General features: G+C 36.9%; 1 long non-coding RNA gene across 1 annotated transcript in view; it reads left to right on the forward strand.

Moving 5' to 3' along the window:
* The first annotated feature begins 1,924 nt into the window (after positions 1-1,924).
* LOC140256237 (uncharacterized) overlaps positions 1,925-24,849 on the forward strand; it is a 173,492-nt gene continuing 150,567 nt past the window's right edge. Inside the window, exon 1 of the long non-coding RNA XR_011904664.1 lies at positions 1,925-1,984. This is a non-coding gene — a long non-coding RNA (uncharacterized lncRNA). The remainder of the gene's footprint in view (positions 1,985-24,849) is intronic.

Here is a 24,849-nt window from a genome sequence, read left to right on the forward strand (position 1 = left end):
CAGAGGCTGGAAAGGAAACCATGATCTTGATCACCACACAGTGGAACACAGCAGTTTGTGCTATGGCCTTAGGTTACGGACTAGTATCAAACCTGGCAATAGATTTGTTGGGGGAGAATTCAGAAGTGAGGTGCATGTTGAGTTATGGATACGCATTATTTTTGAAGTGGGGACTTAGATCATAAATAGTTACTCTAGTCCCAAAAGCAAACCTCTTAAATTTTTTTGTAGTGAAATAAGAAAGACCAAGTTTTAATTTCCCTCTGGCTTTATTAGCTCCCTTCCTGTTTCCCCCCAACAGAATTTTGTTTCATTTTTCTGTAAGCTGTTCTCATCTGAAACTTAAAACCGAGGGCAAGCCTGCCATCACCACAATGACACAGCCCTGCCTCAAATTAAAACAGTCATCCCTGTCCATTATTGTGTTCTCCTTCTGTCATGCACTTAATTTTCCAGACTATGTTGTGTACAACAGATTTATCTGAAGAATTTATGATTTTAGCATCTATGATTTAGTATTCTATGATTTTCTAGTATCTATACATTGTCCATTAGCTTTTTGGTTTGCTATTTTTGCTTTGTAACTCATTCTAAATGTCACAGAACACTCATACAATGAAACTGAAAGTCAACGTGGTTACAGATTAGTTCTTATTTATTAAATATTTCTGGGTCTGAAAGGGGTAAAATTTAGCTGTAGTCAGTATCCTTTTCTTCTTTCTTTGGACTCCAAGTCCATTATACCAGTGCTAGAAAACAAACAAACAAACAGAAAACACACACGCACACAAAAAAAAACAACAAACCAAAACAAAACAACAAAAAACAGCTGCTGTAAAAAATTCTATTTGGATATTTTTCAAGAAGACTTAGAGAGCTGAATTGTCAGTCTTCGAAAAATATGGTAGCCTTTGGTCCGCTAAAACTGAAGCTGAGACTATCAAAGGTTTTCCTTTAAAGGCGTTCAGATTTTGAGATGCATTAAGAATGAAAAGATCAGTCCCTTATTAAATTTCAAACAGTTTCATCTCAGAACTGCCAATTGTGACCCAGCACTGAATTTCCAGCTTAGTGCCTTGTTCCGTGGTGAACTGAACTGGGCCTGAGAAATTGGAAATGGTGAGAAAGCATTTCTTGTCAAGATCTGCCCATCTCAGTCTCCAGTGTTTAAGAATCCATATGACAGAAAAGAAAATATCAGTGCTCTTTTCAGGCACTAAAAAGATAAAAACAAAGAAAACAAAACCACTAAAATCTCAAAACAAAGATAGCATGTGGCTACATGGACAAAGTTAGACCACTGAAGTGAAACTGTTTTACTGATCCAGATCATTTTAGTTTCTTTACTGTAGAAAAGTTCAATCTTCTGTTAATATTCTTCAGTAACATGGTATTTTATCTCATAAAACTACAAACTGTAATGTAGGTTTGAAGTATGGTTGAATGCTGGTTCAGTTCAAATATGTATATCTTAAGCTTGCTTAAGGAGACAAACAAATGCAAAATCTGTAACACTGGTGTAATATTTATAGTTTGTTTGCACGAGAACTCTAGTGAGTGTGCACTGTTTGTTTAGACAAGTGCTACTGGATTTCAGAACTGGCCCTGCAGGTCAGTGTCAACACTGGGCAAGCACTGCTGGAAAATGTTTCAGGAATTTTCTACCCAGGATTACAAGTCAGGATTTTCCATATTTGCCAAAGTGAAAAAACAAGGATGTTGCTGTTGTCTTAATTTTCATGTTTTGTATTTGAAATATGGTGATAACTTCTCAGCATCTTTGCTTAAAGCTCTTTCTGCAAAGTTAGGTACATCCATCTTCTCTGCAATGCGTACAAAAATAAGTACTCCTAAACTGGCAGGTTTATAGTGTGAGCAACTAAGTCTCACAGTCTTTTTGAAGATTGTTTTCTCTGTTTTCTCTAGGTGAGACAGTAGTTTGACAGCAGCTACGAGGAGAATGTTGATATTGGAGATAAATCTGGTGAGTTGAACATGCAATTTTTTTTTACCTTTATTTTAATGATTTGAAAATTGACAGTATTTGAATAATAAGTTAATTGTGTGCAAGTACTTTTGTTGAATTCCAGAAAACTGGAAGTCTACCCATAAAAGATACTGGAATTTGATTTAGAGGATGGCACCTGAGATGATGGTGTAGGAAGTAAGCTGGAAGGAAACATGGCTTGGTGACTCGGGTGGATGATTTCAGTCCTTCTTGGCTTTTATGTGCAGGATGTGGGCTTTAGGTTATTTGAGCAAGAAGGGGATGTGCATGTTGGTAAGGACTTACATAAAATCATTTATCATGGACTCAGATATTGACAAACCTGTCTCAAGTTTTGATATCACCACATTTCTTCTGGACACGACCAAGGCATTCAATGTAGATTTCCGTAGATGTGTGTATATATCAGGCACCTAAAATCACCATTGCTACCACCCTCTGCTCACCAAAACTCATCCTTCCCCCATGAAATAAACAATCCAAAAAACCCCACCACCACCAGAAGGATTCACTTTTTTCTAATACTATTTTGTTGCAATTATATTGAAAATATACTTCAATTATACAAGTAATCCCTGACCTTCTAAATTCAGATTGCTTCCAGAAATAGATTAAGTGCTTCTTTATGTGAATTTCATGACTGTTTGTAGTCTGAAATGTGCTTTAAAAAAAAACAAACAAACAACAACAACAAAAAAAGCAACCAAGTATCCAGATTGACATATTTAATATCAGTATATTTTAGTATCAATACCTCTCTGTTCTAATGGACATGTTCTCCTGTCAGGATGATCTTTGCCTTTTACTGCGCATTTCTTTTTTTTTCACTGTGTGAGAAAGGAGCAGGATAATACCTAATTATCTGTACAGAAAGATTCTATACTTCCATAGAGCCTCATGAAAGGTTAGTTTTTCCAGAGTAATTGCAGATTGCAAGACCCAAAGAAACCACCAGCTTTCCACCTGACAAGTAACAGTAGGGGAAAACCAGCAGTTTCCCCTGCCTGTACTTTGCTCATTACTGTTGCCAACTGAAAGTTGCTTTATGGTTTGCTTTGCTTCTTGCTTAATCTTCACAGATTTGTGGAATCTTTGTTTTCTGCATCTTAAGCCCTCTACTGTGTGTACTTTGAAACAAAGACAGACTGTTCATGTCTCTTTGCACCAGACTTTCACATACTTGATGACTTATATTCGCTGTCATTATTCTTAGGCAAAACAAACCTGTTTGCTCAATCTGTACTCATTTTTTTTTTTTTGATGTTGTGCAATGCTGCTTTCTGTCACTGCACCCACCGAAATTGTATATGAATCACCCACTTCCTGGGAATTTAGGTAGAAAAAACATCTTTGTAAAACTTTCAGGTCTTTAAATTATGAACAGATGCATCCTTATTCAATCACATTACTTTTTGCTGGAGAAAACTTAATATCCTTGGGATGTCGTGTTGTACAGATCAATTACAAACCAGTTAACAAGAACATTTCAAGTAATCTAATTTTAATTTATATAACCTTTGAAAATTGGATTATTAAGGCTTAGGAATTGTAATGTATGCACAGAACCGGGTACATCCTGACTTAAAGTGCACAAGTCACTTGGTTGCTAAAGAAAGTGCAGAATTTTATCACATCATGAGCATTTGCTGTGGATTTGTTTTATTTGGAAGCACAACCTGGAAGTAGTAAGCTGCAAAGAGTTTCAGGAAAGAGTTAATTTCTTAATAGAACTTGCTTCTTGACTCCATGATAGAAAGGAAGAAGTAAAAACTTGCTAATTGGAGGAGGTGGGAGAGCTGTGGATTTGTGGGCAGAGCAGGTGATAATGTAGCTGGTAGAGATTAGACTAATTATGTGAAACTAGCAATTGACTGCCAGGTGTACAAGATACACAGCAGGAGAGAGCAAAGGGGCAGTTGGTGGGGAGTAAGCAAGCAAGAATTCTTTGGTGCCTTTTAAAGCACTGGGTGAACACAGCTCTTGTTCCCAGTTTGTTCCAGATGGGTTGTGTGCATGAGAGGGAAGCAGTGGTAAAAGAAGTTGTCTGTGTTTTTACAAATTATTTTTCAAGTGTGATTTCAAGATTTTGTGTTGCATCTGAATGTTCCCTAATACTGTGTGCCCTTCTGATAGTCATGAGATATTCATATATCAATATGAATGAATAGGAATTCCACTTTGTGGTATTGGTGTAATAACCTTGAAAAAATGTAGAAGTTGCATTCTGCTGTAAAAAGATCAGGTTTCATCCCATCTGGGACTACTGCCTTTTGGACAAATCCTTGGTATTAGCTACAGCTTGAAATAGCATGGGGATTGGTGGGAAAACTTAAGTTACTCTCAAATACATGAACTGAAGAGTAATTCAGTCATACATATTTTAATACAAATTACAGCATCCTGAGGAGCAACTATAAATAGGCCTCTGCTGCCATGTGCCTAACAGGCAGATGACTGTTGCGCTCTCACTGTGTACCTTCATGATGGAGAAACAGATGCTCCTGAGTTCTAGCTCTGATTCCAGTCTTTGCTTCGTGTGCTTGAATGATTGCCTGTATCAGTGATTTGTAATCAATCAGTTACTGTGAATGTGCAGATGACGTAAAAGCACCGTAGAAAGTATTTAAGAAGATGTTTCATTGATCTGCTTCCTTCTCATCAGATAAGCACAGTGCAAAATGCTAATACATATCTGGGTGAACACAAGGGTCACAAAAACGGGGTGTTAATATCTGGGTTGCTGTTCAGTTCTTTAATCAAGTGTAGTGCTGGTATGGATGCTGCTGGATGAAATATTTTACTTCTTTGATAGGTAATGTAGATGTTTTTAAAATCTTGGCCATCAGCTAGGTTTTATACTGTTCTCAGCTATTAGTATAGATGCACTGAAGGGGTATTTCCTTTTAGATCACTATAGTCTTCATTACTAACGTGAATACTTTCTGCCATAGATGAAAATGATGTAACAGTAGAATGAAAATATATCACTTCCACAGTAGCAGAAAGCAAAGTAAACAATACATATTTTATGACTTTCAAATCAATGGACTCTGTATGCTGGGGAAATGACTGATAAACACATGCACGTCATCAGGGTGGTTTTTCTGGAGTACATTTTAAGAATGAGAGCAAATGTAAACATCTCATGTACTTAGAAGATGAGGTTACCTTCCCTTTCATTTCTATAATGAAGGGTATTCCTCGCATTTTCAGCGGTTGTCAAAGCATTTAGTGAAACATGAATGCTGCAATTATGGTGTATTTAGGGAAATTGTAAGTATTTTTATTATAGAAACATTAATATTCTTTGGTAAGCAGCTAATAACTTGACTACTGGATGTCTAAAACATAGTTCTTTTAATTCAGAAGATGTACAAAGGAATGAACGTGGCTTCCATTGTCCTTTGGGCAAAGATTGCAGACATTTCCCAAATTGCACACAATGCAGAGACATCTGGTGGCTGAATATCCTAAATGTAGGTAAATAACCAAATGGATCACATACCTGCCCAACTGCTGGATAAACGCTAAGTAAATTCTAGTCCAGCAAATGTCTGAGACTTAGCCATCCTGTGTAACTTCTGCTGCGAATTCTGGAAGAGAGTACTGTCTTGTGTTTAGGCTTAGCTGCACAAGTAACAAGCTCCTCAGTCTGTATTTGGGTCTTGCAGAGGGTTTCAGAGAGCAGGGCAAGTTGATAGAGAAGTCTCAGTGGCTCTCAGGATCTGTTGTAATACAAACAAAAATGTACAGCCTGGGAATGGCTTCCCCTGAAATATGGTGATCAGGATATCAAGTTGCAGCTGCTAAAAGCATTTTTGCCTCAAAGAGAAAGTTAGCTGCAGGTGTTGCCCATATCCCAGGATTGTAATGCTTGTGATGCAGGTGTGAGCAAAATACAGTCTTTTTGTTCCAGCGTAGCAGTGTTTCTGTGATGTTTCCCTGCTTCCTTACTGGTATTTCCATTATGCATTTGTAACTATGATTGCTTGGTTTCAACCTCTGAAGTTTGAAACTTCTTGTTCCTCTGGGCCATGTATTATGACGCTAATAAGAAACCTAAGATTTCATCTTGAAACGTGATGTAATGTAACAAGGGAGGAAGGGGATGGGGTTGCAACATGGCTTTCTTGGTGGCATGAAAATACCAAGAGTGAAGACCTGAATTTTCTATCAGTTGAGAATTCTGCTACGTATTTCACTTCTCTCAAAGAAAACTGTTGTTTAAAGAATTTATAATATATCAAATCTGTACTGTACTAGAAAAGTGATAGTCTTGGCACCAGTTCACTTTAAACTATTCCAAATCTGAGCAGTCAAGACCAATTCAGTGATCTTTATTTGTTGTGCTCCTTGATACTTTCAAAGGAAACCAAATGGTGCATGGCAGCACCATCAGACAGTTTAGATTTGTAGTTTCTTTTTCATTCTTTTTATAGTTTATTTCAGGGGATGTTTGGCTCATCTGTTCTTCACTTCATGGGAGTACTGGTTTCTGAGAACAGCACAATTAATGTAATACTGAAGAATTACTTTCTATGGTTATAAAAGATAAATGAAAAGTTCACAGTGTTATCAAACTCTGTGTGCCTAGTATTTATGTTGCATACAAGTTAATGTGTTGTGAGTCCCAAACATGTGGATTCAGAAAGAGAGTAAGTTTATCATTCTCTATCCTCTGCATATCTGGTTTCTGTTCTTGTACACAAAACTCTCACATCTTAATTTGTTTTGTTTTGTTTTTTCCTGTTCAATCTTATCCAGAATGCTTGAACATGTTAATGACTGATAGAGACCTTTTTGTATAAACAAGTTCTATTTTGTGGGCTGATGAATTCCTACTGGAGCACGTCTTCTTCATTCATTTGAAAATGGAACTCCTTTTCTAAATCAAGACACTTTCATAATGTTATACACCCCTAGCTTAAAAACGTGAAATAACTCTATTTCTAAATAAACTGAAAATTTATTCAAACAACAGAAGAATGCTGGCATGTATTAGTAATGTGACTGCAGCGTTATTTTAAGCACAACTACCTTGTAATAAACTGTAACTGAGTTAAGTTTACAAAATTTTCTCTAGAAAAATAGCTCACCTCATCACAGGGAATTAGAAAGAACTCAAAGGAATGTTTGTGAAAAGGTATTCCAGTGCGTCTGTCCATGTATGTTGGTTTTTTTCCACTTCAGCTGGAGGCATGTTGAAATAATGGGTTGAAACAGAACCAAAGGTTTTTTGTTGTTGTTCTTTTATTGTGTTTTTAGCACAGTTTCAAATTTTTGTGGTAGTGGTTGCTTGGTCTCTGCTATGTGCAAATCATTGCGCTTGCCTCTGGCAGTCAAGACCAACTTCTGAGTCTTGAGATATTAGGCATCAAGTCTGGTGATCAGACTTTCATATAATTTTTGGGATTTCTAATGCTAAACCTATTATTTTATTTAAGACCATGTCAATCGGTGCATCCTCTAAACAGCGATTTGGAAATCAATTTGCCTGAGAATTTATATAAACTGTTCTAACAAATAGCCAAAAATAAATGTAATAAAATGTAATCTGTAAACTTCTATCAGAGTAGATGTGTGAAAACTCAGCTGCAGACACCTGTGTAAAGGTGATGTTCAAATCTACTGAATGATGCCTATAGAAACTTAATACTTGGCTCATTCTGAATCATACATAGTGTGGACCTGCTTGAGTTTCATGTTAGAAATTAGATTGTGCTTATATCAGCAGACAGAAGTTCTAATGGTGCAGAAAGAGAAAATAATCCCTAATAATATGCAGAGTTCAAATCCAGTTCAAAAATGGTAGCTAAGCTATTAAAAATATGAAATAATCCCTGTGTAGAGATGTGTCTCTTGAGGTAATCCAGGGAATCTCCCTAGTAGAGTGTTATCCCATGGGTCAGTAACCTTCAAACAGACAAGCATCATGGTGTATTTCTCTCCCTTAAATGAGAAACTCTGCAGAATCTAGTAAGTATTGCCTACTTCGAAACAAAAAGCTGATCAGCCACTGTGCAGGACATGAAGTCTTCAGTCCTGCAGTAGTTCACAGTTCAGTGGGTAGCAAGAAGCCAGTCTCCTATCTCTATCTGTTTTGCTGCTGGAGGTAGTTGTCCCTTGCTCCCCAGTACATTGAGGATTACTAGATCAAACAGGTAAGGCACTGCTTTTGGACCAGGTTGATGTTTGCTGCTTTAGAAAATGTTCATAGGTGTGGTTAGGTGTTAGTACCAGAACCTGCAACTGGAGGCAATGAAAGTGATTCCTTCCTCATAGCCTCAGATACCAATAAGATGACTGTTATGATGTTTTTTGTTGAAGAAGTTCAGCGAGTTTGAGAAATATTATGATTCAGATCATGGAAAGAAAATCTACGGACTGCAAATATGTAATAGATTTCTGCTGTGGTATTATATACTGGTTTTTCTCATGGTCCAAAAATGTTTTGCTTAGTTAACTGCTCACTTTCAGTATAAACAGCATCTTTTGACACAGTGATTCCACGTGTCAGATTCAGATTCTCAATCTGAAAAGTTTTTGTCAAAATAATGATTAACATTTTAAAGTTTGTGTGTGTAAGAGTGATACCTCTACCTCCTGCTGAGGCGTGCTCGTTATTCTGCAATATTCTCCTATTAGCACAGCTTTGATTTTCACTGGCCCATTTCTTGATGGTGGGATGATTTACCAGGGAGAAGGTATGGGGGATCACTGAAGAGAGAGCCTTTAGGATATTTCCTTGTCAGAAAAGCTCAACTTCAGAGAGCAAAAGTAGACCTATGCAGAGGTCGTGGCAAAATTAGGTTAGGTGCAAAACCTGAACATTGAAGGGCTTTTCTCCCTGGGTTATCTTCCTCATCCCTCCTTGGTACAGCCTTTTGAGATTATAGGAATCTGAATACTTGAAGAAATTCTAATAACTCTGAAAAAAATATTAAAATTATGAATAAAAGCAATACAGAATGTTGGATGTGAGAAATGTGGCTTTGAAACCACTGAGAGAAAAATGTGGAATGTGAGCAAAGAGGGAGAGCTATGAGAGAGAGCAGTCACAGCATCTGCAAGTCTTCTGATTGCAGGTGTTGTATTCATTTTGGGTACCTTAAATCCCTGCATTAGAACAAGCCTGATGGGTTTTTGGAAAGGAAAAGCTGTTTGGATCTAGTATTATGTCTGATTGTCCATTGGCCTTCTCTAATATGTTAGAGTAAGAGAAAGACTTGACATATAGCACAACTAAAATTAAATCTGTTGATAATGCAGGTGTAATGATCTACCCAACTGTTAGAAAAACCTTCAGGTGCCTGATCCAAAATCCATTAATTTTAAATCCTTTGAGTTTAAAAAGAATCTTTAATGGGCTCTGGATTACAACTGGACTAGACCTGCCTTCAAATGATGATTCCTGATTTGTCTGTTTGCTGAGTTAGAAAAAATTAATGCTTTATTATTGCTAACAATTCAAGAACGAATGCATTTTCAATGTAACCACTAAGAAACACCATAAAGATTTAGGTGAATTATGCAGTCTTGTATTCTTAAAGCAGTTTTCAGTAGCCAGAGCCTGGGTGGTCATCCACTGTTTTTTAAGCAAGTGTTTCTTTGTAGTGCCTCCATGCTTCATGCTTGAAGAGGGAAGACTGTGCAGTATAGGGAGATAGTGGTTTTTGTATTTTATTATTATCTCTGTATGGAGGGCTTTCTCTTTGGATTTTCTCCTAGTGTTTGTATTTTTCCACAGTCAGGCTTAGCCAAACACCTTTGGCTGTGGCATCATGCTTTCAGTCTGATGTGTGCATAATTTTGCATTATATATTTTTTAAAAACTTGTTGTGGTTTTTATGGCTTTAGAACTACTTTTCATGAATAACACTATCAAGGACAATGTATCTCTGCATTGTTCCTGTGTTTGAATGGAAAGCTGGAAGAAACACCGGTTTAGACTGTGAAATCTGGAAACACTTCTACTGTACATGGCACAATAGAACAGGAGATTCAACCTCATCTCAAATATGGAAGTGTGATTTATTATCCAAGTGTGACTTCAGTCTTTGTTTCAGATGGTATCCTTTGTCTGACATTGTATGACCTGTTGATTCTTCTCCCATTCTGTGTGTTTGTTTTTAAAGCAGTGGATATTTTGATTTTGAGGAGAAGGAATTTTGATCTTTTAGCACGATTCAGTGCATGGAAATTAGAATAATCATAATTCTTGTGGCAGATTTCCATATATTCCTTCTATTTTTTTTTTTTTTAATAGATTGTATGTCTGAAGGGGGAACATGCTGGGGTGGGTTTGGGCAAGTGCTTTGTTATTAGTGGCAACAAGAACTACATAGTGATACCTCTCTAACAGGAGCTTCCTATTATCATAGAATATTCCTAAAATAAACTTCAGTTCTCTTCTTTAAGAATGTGCTTATGGAGACTGTGAGACATATGAGCTTTGTTTGTGTTTGTTTGGTTTGCTTTCATAAAGCAGTTTGGAATTGTAAACCCAAGCGTAATCAGTGTTGCATGACTTTTCTTTGAATGCTATAATTACATTCAGATGTGAAGTGTGAAGTGCCTTGACAGTGCTGCAACAACTTTTATTCAAAGCTTTGAAGCAAAAGGAACAAATGAAAAATCAACTATTGTCTTTCAGTGAGAATAATTACATTAGAGGTTCAGTCACTCTTATCCACCTAATACTCTGTGGAATAGTGTTTATGTGCAATGGGATGTTTACAGTGAGCCATTTAAAATAGTAGCTTATTAGACTATTCCCTGATGCATGCTGCTATACCTGGGGAGCTTGCCAGATACCATCAGTAAAATGCACCGTAAAAGCAATCTGAAACCTCCATTCTTAGTGGAATTTATCTGATAAATACCTTGCTAAATCCCAAGTGTTTCATTCATCTTTTTAAAGTGTGATGCACTGATCTGCTCATCTGTTTAGGCTCACTGGCAGCATATTCTCTAGAGGTTAAAACATGTAAGGCAAGATATATCCATTCACTTTAATAGAGTTATCTCAGGAAGAATGAGGCCTGCAGAGTCACTAATAAACATGACCTTACTGGAGTAGGTCTCATGGTGAAGACTCATGCATGGCTGTGTTGGTAAACTCTAATTCAAGCTCAGATTCACCACTTCTGACCATTTTCATTGTCAAGTAAATCATCAAGAAAAGAGCCTATGTATCTGGAAAACATAACTTCTAATAATTATGTAACCAGTCCCTTTTACCTGCTTCTGCCATCTGCAGCGAGTGATAGTGAAGTGATAACAGATGAATAAGCATTTAATGTTTTTATAGGACTAGTAATTATTTTGCTGTCAAAGATATGTGGTGGGTAGATATCATGTAAGACAGAATTTGTTTAATCACTGCTCATGATTTTGAATTTGATTTTCATTCCATCTCAGAAGACAATTGCAACAGTTCTAAGTACTTCTCATAGAAGAATTCCAATAAAAATATGTATTGTGAAGGAATATTTCAGCCAGGAAGGAAATTGTTTCTGTTTGAAGAGCAAAATAGATTTTATTGTTGAAGTATCCAAATGGTTCCATGTTGATTTTACTGGTGGAAACAATCTGTGTTTATGTGAAGCACAGTCCCAGTCAGAAAAGATGTTCCTTTACCCCTTGCTTTTCTTTGTTTATGTCCCTATTTCTTCTTAGGCAGGTGGCTGCCTTCCACTTCTATGCAATTTCAAACACCTCTGCTTTTTCTTTGATATATATATATTTTTTTCTCATCTATGAGATATATGCTTTCCTCACAAACCAGATTAAGTAGACTTCTATCTTCAAGCTGAACGAACAGGAGATAGTAGAAGCTGTTGAAATCCTAATAAAACAGTGAAACAGAGGCACAGAGTTTTTGGCTGTCCTTGAAAGCAAAACAACAGAGCAGCTGTTGTGCACTCTGAATCTGAACAGCAAGGTAAATCTTCAGTTCTCCTTCTATCCTGCTTTAATCAGTATATTGCAATATAGAATTGGTATGCTGAAGGCCCCCTTTTTCTTTGAGACTGGTAGTGACCATGTGAGTAACTACTCAACTTCTTTCTGTACAGTTTAGTGTGTGTGAGATCCCCTAAAGTTTGGAAAACACAGACGTACCATCCAGAAATCAGTTTTATTCTAAGACTTTGCTTTTACAATTTGAACAGAATATGATACATTTTGTATCTAATTCAGGGTGTCCTTTAGGATACTTAAAACAACAACAAGAAAGAGCTTGATTTCAAGGTGAACACAAAATTGTGAATGCATTGTAAGGTAGAAATTCTTAATTTCAGCCCAGAATGGAAACTTCTGTCATCCGTTCCAAAGGTACCTCTTCACAATAGCAATAGTAATCATGGAGGAATTAAGTCTTCATATGCTAGTAAAAACACACAAGTGATATTTTATGTCTATTTGCATGTAATGAAGTATGCTCATATAACACCTTATTAAAGATATTCTTTACCAGCAGTACTGGAGTGTGAATTTCTTGTGGTCACCTCCAGTCCAGTGTTATGTTAACCTGAGCAGAGGGAAGTGGTTTCCAAGCAAAATGACAGCTATGCATTCTGGAAGTTGTGATGATTCTTTCATCAAGACAGCTGGTTTGATGGGCTTCAGTATGGGGTTTAAGCCCCACATTTTAAGATTTTAACATCTTATATCCAAGTGACTGACCTGCATCTGGGATAAAAAGCTGCTGGGGGATAAATTTCTTACTTTGTAAGAAAATCTACTAGAGCTGTATGAAAGCAGCCCTTTCCTTCTCAGCTGCTGTGCTGAGAATGAGCCCTTTTCTTCAGAACCAGACACTAGATCTTGGTAGTGAATAACTATCTCCTGCAAATATGTGGGTCTGTTTTTAAGCAGTGTGAAATATCTGAACTGAGATCAGTCATACCGATAGAACTAAGGCCTTGAGTGTGAATTAGTGTCAAAGACAAAATTTACAGCAGCCTACTTGTTAATGAATTACATAGTCTTTATTTTTAAACATTATAGTTCTGCCAAACTTCCCACAAGGAATTCATTATACTTTACACTGAGAAGAAAATGGAGAAAATAAGTGGTACTTTGAAGGGTGGGGAGTCTGGTTCCAATACAGATTGTTACTGACTGTAACTGGTTGTTACATGTGTGAAATTGCACCGAAGATGCTGATAAATAGAATGTGCATTGTTAGTATCTACGTGCTCTAATCAGTGCTAGTTTGCATGTTCATAAAGAAGAATAAAATTGAAAGCCAGTGCTCCAACTGCTTATCAGAGCAACTTGATAGACAGATTGTTAGAGGAAATAGCTATTGAAATGGCAAAGGACAGTGGAGTTACTGCATCCTTTCCTGCAGGTTTTTACAGGCTTCTGTTTCTATTTTGGTTTATAATGTGAACTGCAGAAGTAAAGAGCTTGAGAATCTATGTGTACTCATGGCTTGGTGAAAATACTTTCAAAAATTATAATTTTGATGTGATGATATTCTATCACATAGTAGCAGTTATTTTAATGAGTTTTAGAGCTGTAGTCAGCAAAGCTCCTGTTCATAGCTATGACGCTCATATCATGGGCCATCTGGATTATTCAGGCATCAGTAGGAAGAGGTGAGGAATAGCAGCCCCTTGAAGCTCAGTGTGGAGAATGTGCCCAGCTTAGTTAACAGCAACACTTCTGAGGGAAGAGGTAATCTACTTCATAGTATGCTGGGAAATACATTCACAAAATTAGATGAGAGCTGGAGTGTATGCATTACTGCTGCCTGTATGAGGCTAGCTGAAAAGCATTTGTTATGGGGGAGGAGGGAATTTAGCTCACACATCAAAAATGAGCTTGATTTTCTCTTTGGCTTTGTAGCCCACCTTTAAGAGAAAGCAGAACACAAGTGGCTGCCCAATGAGTGATTCTGTGCAACCTGATGTGGAATGTAAAGTCTTTTATGTAATTAAAAACAGTGATGTAAAACATCTGCTCATATACCTGTTTTTTCTATTTCACTGTTGTTCCATAGTGAATGCTTTTAAATCTGACTGTACATTTTACCATGTAGCATTGTATTTCCAGAGTTATTTTTCTCCATCCTTTCCATATTTTTGAGAATCTGGGGATTTTTGAGGAAATATGTGCAGAGATTAAATTTACTGAAAAAATAAGTAATTTATGTTTTCCTGTGAACAGATGCTATTTAGATGCACTTTATGCCAGTTAGAAGTAAAAGGTTGCTAATTGAGCTGTAAGATATGTGCTTCACCAGTGGGATAGTGTGGATCTTCTGTCTGTACTGATTCAGGGTCTGATTACCTCTGTTTGCTTGGTCAAAGAATGAGAGCTTGTCCTAGAAGTTTGTGGAAACTCTACTCTCTCTCAGAAATGGGGGGGGCTTTGTTAACTTCTGACCACAAGGAGACTCTAACTTTTTTGATTAGCCTAATACAAACCTTGATCATACCCAGACTTGCTGTTGTTGATAGCTTAAACTGCAGCTCCTTATTTTGCTCTCTGCACACCCTCCTAAACAGGGAAATATGAACTTAGGATCCATCAAACTTTCATAAAAAGCCTTGATATGGTTTTGCTCTTGTTGAAACTTATCCATTATGAAAATAAAAAGAAGGAAGAGAAACTGTTAACAGGTTTGTTGTTGTTGTTGCTTGTTTAATTCTAGGGAACTATCCTTTTAATTTCCTTAGGAGTACCTAGAAGCTAGACGTTTACAGGTAAAAGATTTTTTTCTTTAGGACCTAATGAGTTATGGAAGTACTTAAATGATTAATCAGACAGACTTATTAGTAATGGAGAATGTTAAAAAATGTAATAAGTAACTTTAAACTCATTTACCACTTAGAATCTTTGGAAGGTTATAGGTCTTTAACTACCCCGTAAAAACTATTGAGAATTTACTGATCACTGTTTTATTGGTATTATAACGTAACTATTACTTTGATGTTTCATTACTGACTGCTGAAGCTTTTTACAGGATGACAGAATATCTATTTTACATTTTGAGCATTACTTTTAAGGAATCCATAAGGTGGAAGCAATATATAAAGGTATTTGAGGTAACAGAATAAGAAATTAAAAAAACAAACAACAACAGAAAAAAAACCTGGAAAAATAGAAACTAAACTTGTGAAAGTGAAATGTCAATTGATAAAGTAAAAACAAACAAACAAAAAAAAGCACTGAAGTGAGACATTCACAGAAAATACCACAATTAAGTCAGTGTTATTAACTTGGGAATAAATGTATTTGTAGTCCTATCACTAAGAACAAGGGAAGAATGAATCAATGCTGAGGGTTAAAGTTTTGCTAGTCTCAGGTATAATTTCTGAGTTCAGTTTTCCACCAAATAGGTGCAAACTGTTGAAGTCAATGTGGTCAGGGGACTTGGAGCAGTATAAACAGGAAGAGGCTTGGATTTAGTTGGATTGAGCCGCTTATAATTCCAATTAGAATTAGAATAATTAAGACTACACTTATAATTAGTTGGCGGTGTTTTTGTACTGCTTATTGGGTCAGACCAGTTGTCCCAGTAACTTGCAAGCTTAAATTTAGTACCTTGGCTTTCTAGTAATGTAGAAGCAGCCAGAGCTGTCACGGGTCCTTGGGTTCCACAGGCAGAGTTGGGGTGGGATGGCCCTGAAGCATTGTATTAGGGGGCTAAAGTTGTTCCAGTTGTTAAATGGAAGCAAATGACCTTGACTTGGAGTCACAAACTGGTGCCTGTATGTGCGAAGTACTACCAGGAATATTTCTTCTTCCTCCTGCCCCTCCTTAATCCCACTCTAAGATCCTTTGTTAAGTAGAATTGCAAAGACTAGGAGGGAAATGTAGGATTTTACTGTTTGTTCAGTTCAAGTTGTTGTATAAAATTAACTCTGTGCTGTCTGAGAATGAAATTATAAATATGATACCTTCCATAAAACATGGTTTTCAGTTCAGAACAACAGCCCAAGAATTTGAGATAATTGTGTGTACTGTCATTTGTGATTACTTTCAATAAAACTGAATATTTGCAGCTTGTCTTACACCAACACAATTCCAAACTGCTGGCAGATTTGGTTTTGAGTAGCCCATAAAATGGTCTGCGCCTTCTCTTAGGTCAACAAACTTTTCTTAATGTAACTTTTTCCCATACCATTACCCTAGCTTTTAAACTAGATCAAAAAACAGGCAGCCACATACATATATATGTTTTTTCAAAGTACTAAAACACTTGCAGTACCCCAGACTCTGAGCTTTGTTTCATCTCATCAAGTAGGTACAATGTTTATGCTGGTTTCCAATAAGTTCCATGTGTAAAGTCTTAATCTTTCATTTACTGAAGGCAATAGTGTACGTGCCAAATCTTTGCGGTACATTAGATGTGAAGACTGTTTCCAGTGCATAAGGAATTTGCTGTTGTGTTGGTTTGCCAGGTGAAGGCATAGCTTCATTGACAGTAGCAAGGGAGAGGGGTAGGAAGCCACCTCAGAGGGTTTGTTCTTTTTCATTAATAGCTTGTTAACACCTAGGCTCTTAAGTAGTTAAAAGTTGCTTAGCTGTGAAGGCTGATATTAAAGGGACCTAAGTTTGGAGTAGTGCAAGCTAACTCAAGAAGCTTTGATATACCTTCAAGCTGTAAGTTCCATTGCCATTGTAAGTTCCATTGCCATTGTAAGTTCCATAAACTCAAATGATTCTTGTTTGTATTTTTGTCTTCTTCCTGATATTAATTTTTTTCTTCGAATGTACTTGGAATCTGGAAAGCATTTGGACTTGCTTTTATGAAAACTGGATATTTATCTGAAACAGAATATTTGGCAGAGAATATTTTTGATTTTGTACCATCATACAGAAAATAAACTGTTAGATGTCATCTTTACAACCAAATCAGAGGAGAAAACTTGCTGTCAAAAATGTATAGAATATTAATGTTGGTAGATCACATTAGGTGAGAAGTTTCTTATGAGCTTTAGAATTTATTTGAAACTCAAATTAATCTTGTGCATGCTTTTATGCAGTGGGGGCCAAGAGTCTGGGGTTTCAGCTTTTTCATAGGTAGAGCTCAATATAAGCTGGAAACAAACTATGTTATCTTCCCAATATGAAGGAAGCATAGCATCAGTGATGCTGTATGTTTAATGCAGGTAGACCGGCAAAATGACAAGCATGTTCTGCAAACATTTAATTTGAGCCAAGCCAAGTGAAAGTCTGGGAGGGAAAAAAAGCAAACAAACATAAAACAAGATTTTGAACTCATTCCTGAACTCATTCTTAATGTATAGAAACTTGGGACACAATTTGGAAAAGCATATAGAATTCTTGGAAAACATAAATGAGTGATATGGGTATGTATGCTAATATATCTTGCACCTTGGACACAATATATACTAGGTCTAACAGTTTCTTTTCCAGTATTTTGTGGTTTCCAAGCTTGTTTTTCTTAGCAGCTATTGCAGCTCAATCAAGACTGACTTTTCAGTCTGTGGTATTGGTGGCTTTCTGAATGGTGTCTGGATCTGGGAGAGAAAATGGAGGATAATATGGTAGCTGACCACACAGGGACATTTAAATTACAGGTACTTGAGAGTGAAGAAAATGATAAAACTTGCATCTGCTGACCAACATGGGTTTTTTGCAGCACTAATGCCAGTGCTTCTCTGAAAGTAATGCCTCCTATTTTATTGTTTTGGCCCATGACATCAGACACAGACGGTGGTGGTATGATGGTAGAGGTTGAAACTTCCCACCAATATTCCATTTTGTTGCTGTGTGACAGATGGCAGCAGAGGGGCAGCCTGACAAAATGGTATCTGGCATGGAAGTGTGCATGAAGGAAAGGTGTGTCGCTGAATTCCTGCATTTCAGCAGTCGTGACAGTGGGTCACCACTGCTGGTGCAGATTTTTGAGCGTTGTATGCAGGCTCTTGTTCACTGCTGGTGAAAATGCATAGCAAATGGCGGTGATTATGTTGCATAATAGTATTTTGTAGGTGAGAATTTGCTCTACAAATAGTGTTATTTTAGAAGGTTAATATCCATGTATTGTCTCAGAACTCCACTGAAACCTACAATTTGGACAGACAGCAAAGAAACATGGAGGGTATTTAAGTTCTGGTAGTTTTCTCTACTACAAGTTTTGCAGAACTTTGATTTCTGAAGTAGCTAATCAAAATGTCAATTTTGCCTAAACAACACAGCCCAAACTGTCAGGTATTTGCAATCCCTGGGACAACAAATGGACAAAGCAGGCAAAGGAGCATGTCCCACAGGTAATCTCTGTTTGCTTTCACTGGTTTTGTCTGTATTCATGTATTGACAGTATTGTTATCCTGTTCAAGGTCATTTTCCCTGAGATACATTAGAGCTCCTTTTCAGAGATTTCTCAGAGGAGGCAGCAAACGTGGCAGCCTGGATCTGGGTGACTGGTGCTGTACTATATAAGCTTTCATGAGCCAGCAAGTTGCTGCAGCCAGCAGAGGGAAGAGCTGCTGTTCTCATGCAAGTCACAGGCCCCTGCCAACCTCAGTGCCACCAGAAGAAATAAGTGGACATGTTGATACTCCTGAAGCTTTGTTCAGCTTACAGCCATTCATACTCAGTATGCTTGAGAAAATAAGCTTGAACTTCAAGTACCATTTTTAGGTCTGGCTTTAATGCAGGAGAGTTCCAGGTCAGAGCTAGCTGATAGTCCAGATTGAAAAATATGCTTAAGATATTGGTCATACGTAAGAAAAAAAAAAAAAAAAAAAAAAAAAAAAAAAAAAAAAAAAAAAAAAAAATTAAAACAGTCCTGCTGTTTATCTGTGTTAATTTGCTTATGGTTCAAATACAAAGGTCTGAAGCCAGTGGAATCCCAGCCCCGCAACACTCATCTGTCAGTGGCCTGTTTGTGATGTTGCTTACCCATCAGGCAGAGTCAGTTGCACAGGAACCACGAAGTGATGATATTCAACAAAATCTGAGTCCATTGTCTGTTTTCACCTTAGAGATGGCAACCTCATGTTATACCCTAACCTCAGTGCTAAACAATATAAAGACGAGTCGGATTCCTCTTATTGGCTGTCTTCCTGTGGGAGAGCTGAACAGCAAACTGCACTTGGACTGATTCAGGCCTTATTTTCCACCTGACCTTCATTCATTCTCTAATATCTATCTATCTATCTATCTGTCTATCTATCTATCTATCTATCTATCTTAATATTTCCCTCTCTTTTTTTAATATCCCCTCACCTCAGGGGGATTTGAAATCTTCACAACACAGTACCATTATTTTCAGCACACTTCAGGATAGCGTTAGTAGCCTGATACTTGGATGTGACTGTAGAGGTGCTGCAGGTGCCACCTACATACAAAAAAAAAGAAAAAGAAAACATGTATCTTTTCAGATCAAAAACAGTTTTTACTTTCACAGTTTAGTTATATTCTAAGCAATCTTTTAGTGTTCACTGCATATATGTTATATAAATTCTACAAAGCTTAGGAGTACAGAATGACATACAGCGGAGGTGATCAGACAACATTTCTAACCCTTTGTTCCGCTGTCAGATCCTTTGAAGATGGCTTAGTGTCAGGCATCCTGTTACAGTTGCAACTCCTTCATGCTTATGCTCATTTAATTTATTGCCCACCTGAATCTGGCAGGAGTTGCTACGACTTGACTAAGCTTGCACCTGGAGTTCTGAGCCTTTACCTAGGAAATCTGTACAAAATCCCTTCCTCTGGGTTACTGATGTGGCTTGCATCCTGTTGGCTTTTTTTTTTTTTTTTTTTTTTCTTCATGCCAATATCAATATTATTACTATTGAATGCAGATTAAGCTTCTGTCTTCAAAGCAAGATAACTGCAGTTATGGTTGAAGTCCACATCTTTGTTTTTACTTTGAAGTTGAGCTTTTCTCTGGATGCTGTTTTAACATTAAGACATAGTGTCGTGTAAAGCCCACTGAGCTTTTCCCTGCCCATTTATTGTGCAAAATGTTAAGACTTGATTCCGTCCCCTCAAGCATTTCCTTCAATCATTTTGAATGTGTGCCTTTATAGACTTTACAGGATGCATTACTGCACTAATCACTAAATTCCAGCTGATGCTTATGGTCTTTAATGTTTGTTCCCAAGCCATCACATATAGTACATGAAGTTAGGAAATCATTAGTTTGATAAATGTGCAGAATAAAGTTGTTCTGTAGAGCTTTAAACCTTTTTCTGAAGTGGTTTGCATTTCTCAAGCATTTCTCTGTCTCACATCCCAATACCTATAGTGCTGTTTTCAGCACGGCCTTGATGAGCTGGGTCTCCAGTGGTAATCAGTTTGAATGTTCATCTGTGTCTTACTGACAGCTTTTTGATAGCTTCTCCTTTTAGTAAATCCATCTTACTGTCCTAAAAGCCAAAATAAATAAAATTATTTTTTGTTTGGAGACAAATGCGGCTTTGATCTTCAACAAGGTCTGTACCCTGCTTAAATAAATGTAGGATATATTAATCAGAAATGCAGATACTGTTCTGCAGGGGTGTTTAGTTAGGGATGTATTTTAGGTAAGAGAAGGGGACCTATTTTAGGTAGGAGAAGCAAGCTGAACATTGAGCTGACCACAGTGTGCTCTTTGAGAATTCATTACTTGCTGTGTTGGGAAAGCTAACTGGTCAGGGAAACTTACAGTACCTGTCACGGTTGCTCTTTCAGAAAAAAACAATCACTTCCATCAGCAGAGCTATTTAAATAAACTGATCACTTCTTTAATCGATTCTGAGTGGTGAAAAGTTGCCATGGATACGAGATCCTGCAGCAATCAAAGCAGAAAGTAAGTTCAGAATTGGAAGTGACAGATTTATTCATCACATACTTAACAAGCCTTTGAAGGGAAAGAGAGTTTGCTGGAGTCCTTAGGCTGTGTATGAAAAGATTGCAGAGAAGTACGCACAGAATCGCTAATAGGAACTTCAGTGGGAGAAAACTGGGTAATATTTGCATTACTATTATGCAGATGTGCTTGCTTGAAACTTTTTCTCTGGGTGACAAAACTTGGTAGTTTACAAACCTATTTCATTTATCTTTCAGTTTCACTGCAACAAACAGCATGATGGAAATTGCTGTGAGTTGTTGGTGGAAGGTTTGAACTGATGCTTCTTTGAAGACAATTAATACAAGGAAACCACATTTGAACTCAATTTTATTTTATTTATTTTATTTATTTATTTATTTATTTGCATACTTCCTTGCTAAAAACTATAATAATCCCGGAGAAAGTTTTATTGGTTTTCAGTGGGATCCCTCTGAGCTGGATTTCACTGTATCTTATATTTGTGAGTTTACTAAATTCAGGCGTTCATTTGCTGATCATTCCATGTAATGGTTTATTTGCTACGCAGAACTTTGGCCCTCTGGAAGTTGTTCACTGAAATTTGTGATGAGAGAAAACAGCGAAAAAGACTTCTCTTAGCTGTTAAGGGACAAAGTTTAAGATGATAATCAAGAACAACTGAAGTGCTGTAGTCACATGCTCTTGTTTGGGCTTCTTCTCATCTCAGAATTATACTGAAGTTAATTCTCTCTGTTATTTAGAGTTCTTTCAACCTACTCCAAATCAGCCTTCTACCTTACCCTTCCTTCCCCCAAGCTGGATGTATGTTTTATAAAAGGACATAGAAAACAAAGCTCAAAAGCTGCATTGCATTATTACAGATGAATAACCAAGCAACAAGATGCTATTTAGTTTCAATTGACATAATCCCACAGAGCTAGCTGAATTAGCATAATATCATGTATCTTCCTACTTAAAAATTCCAATTGAATGAAGTTTGTTTTCATAAGAAAATGTGTTCATGAACAGTTTAAGTTTTCATTTGCTACTATTTCAGAAGTCAGTGTTGTTCACTGTTCATAAAAATTTGGGTGGCTGCTCAGTGTTCTTTTGCAAATCCTCAGTGCTTCAAAGATAGGCACGGGAGTGTGATTTATGGTGCTTTCTCTATCTTGCGTGTATTTCTCCTTTGCCTTAATCCTCCCCTCGTGAAGAGCAGTATCTTAAGGCTTACAGAATAATGCCAGCAGTGAATATTAAAGGCTGCGGGGGACTGAACTGCATTTGTCCAAAATACTGCTAATCTTATGAGTAACATCTAAGAAGTCTGGGAAGGATAAAGGAAAGTTAATGCTCACAAGATTGTTGCATGCATGTCTCTTCAATTATGCTAGTCTTTAGCCCCTATAGCTCTGTGGAGAAGCTGTAGTTGTCCATTGTCTCACATATAGCAGCTCTTATATGAGCAGTTTGGTGTCTCAGTGCATAGCCTGCCTCGTTAGCATAAGCTCTTCTTTTAAATGTGGAGTGTCAGATTTTGGGCAGCCAGAAGTGATGAATCTTTTTTCAGTCATTAGAATAGGTTTAGTTTGGTGTTCTGATCTGAAGCAAATGCACCATCTATTACAGTGTGTCACTTGTGGGGCTATGATGTCTTACACTGCCCTGCAATGCCAAATACAGCCTTGCACTTCGTGCGCAAGAGAAGATGGACAAATATAAGAGTTGGTTTTAATCTCGTGTCAGCTCTTTCAGAAGTTTACAAAAGTTCATGATGCAGATTTATTTAGACAGTTTTTATTATCTTTCCATCTAATTAGCTAATTGATGCTCCAAAATTTGATACCTCCTTAAGGAATGATATACTTAAGAAAAGTAATTTACATTCAATGTGGAAATTTGGTGTTTGAATGCCAGTTTTCTTAGACAGCTAAAACATGAGAGAACGTTACAAATATGTCCCTGTGTGGCATATTGTGAAAGGCTTTTTGTAGTATTTGTTCCAGGTTAATTGTTACATTATAAAATTAAGACACTTTGTCTCATGATTTAGATCTACAGGAATTCTTACTTCAGTTACTGTGTTAGCAAGTGCAGCATGAGCTGATTAAAATGGAAATCCTGTTAGTCAGTCCTTCATATCACAGTCACAAATCGCAGAGATGCACTTGCATGTGCTGTGATAAGCAGCCAGCCCTGAAAACTCTGAATGTAGTTTACTTTGGTTACCCTTACTGCTTCATCACATATAGAACTATTTTTCTGTGTATCCTCAATGTACTTCATAAAATTCCTGAAATAAGAGGACAAGTATGAGAATTAATTTTAATCTGTTTATATCAATCAAACCCTTTTCTACAAATACCAAAACTGAACTGATACCTTTTTGAGAATATATAGTTGTATATATTACTTAGTGGATCAACTCTCCACTTTTCATCTTGACGGCTTCTGATGAATTTCGATATAGATGTGTTGTAGAATTTGTGAACAGAGAAATGAAAGGGCTTCATACTTAAGCAGTGGACTGTACTTCTTGAGAAGGAAATGGAATTGCTGCTCCTTGGAGCCCCCAAGTTGATAAGTCCTGATTTGCTTCTTGCCACTGTAAGGCTGTACTGAGGGCAGGCAGGTGATTGCTGTCAGCTTAAGCGGCATGCACCGTTTCATAGGTGCAAAACCTCAGGAAATTTAGATTTATAGCTATGCAGACTTAGTAATTATGAGTAGATGGACAGTTACAATTTTCAGTTAAGCCCAATTGTATCTGATTAAGCACTTCACCCTCTGAGGAATGATGTTGGAAGATAGTATCAGGAGCTATATAACAACTCTGATTGTTTCGTAGTGCTCTTTCAGTAGAGTCATTGTGAAATGGGAAATGTGTCCTGACAAACAATTGTCATCTGCCAATTCTGCCAGAAGTTAAATACCTTGCTCTGAAGCTGGAAGCACAAAATGAATGAAACCACACTCATTTTCTATTCAAGCAGTCAAATACAACCAGGATCTAATTTTTATTTTATTTTATTATTATTTATTATTATTATTATTTTATTTATTTATTTATTTATTTATTTATTGAGTGAACCTATTTAATGCTTCCTTAAAGACTGAACTCTCAATTTCTGGAGAGATTCTCAGAGTGACATTTTCTGCTGAACAGCAATGTGATGTTCATTAATATGACTGAGCAGATAATTAGACTGATAATAGTAATTCAGATCGTGATCACTTCAGTAACAGCAAATAATGAAGCTGATAATTAGGAAGTGTAATTTGTTAAGTGGATATTTGTTCATGGAGAGTAGGTTAACTCACAAAGAATATTTTTAACAAGTTTTGCTGACATTCTTTTTTATGTTTTGGTGCTTCAAAAAAAATCTGGGGGGAGATGATAACCATAAGTTATAAATAAATTCTGAGTGAGTAAATAATGGTTGGGGTATGAAGTCACTAAATAATTCATTATATATTCAACAATTAATAATTAATTTTACGTGTTTAAGATAATATTGAAAGAGTCATTAGCAAAATAGATAAAAGCATTTGGCTCAGGAAAAATAAGTCACTTTGACTATTGAATGTATTATGATTCAAAGGTAAAGATTAAGTTCATATAAATTCACCAATTAATGGTTATTTACCAGACTAATTTTGTACTTTGAAAAAATGCCTTGCCCAGCACTTCTTCATATCCTTAGTGAGAAATGGCTGCGTTCCCTCTTTGAGCACATAGGAAGGGCCAAGTGAATTACTTCAAGATATCGTCATTTCCGTATTCTCATGCTGGTTTCTATCAGGGCATCCAACAAAAGCTACACTCCCCATCCTTCTCATTTTCCCTCCAGCCTGTCTAGATTTCCTTCTTTGTTCAATTTTCCTAGCCTTCAAAATCTGTGCCATCCTTTGAAACAGGATGTTGGGATTTTATTTATTTGTTGTTATATAGGGAATGGCATGCACTCGTAGCCTTTTAATTGGCTTCTTTTAGGGGAGAAACATAAGAATTTCTCGTGATGTTAATTTAAAATGTGAGTTCATTTGCATAGATGAA

The sequence above is a fragment of the Excalfactoria chinensis genome, chromosome 9 (genome assembly GCF_039878825.1).
Source record: "Excalfactoria chinensis isolate bCotChi1 chromosome 9, bCotChi1.hap2, whole genome shotgun sequence".
In the NCBI taxonomy this organism is placed as follows: domain Eukaryota; kingdom Metazoa; phylum Chordata; class Aves; order Galliformes; family Phasianidae; genus Excalfactoria; species Excalfactoria chinensis.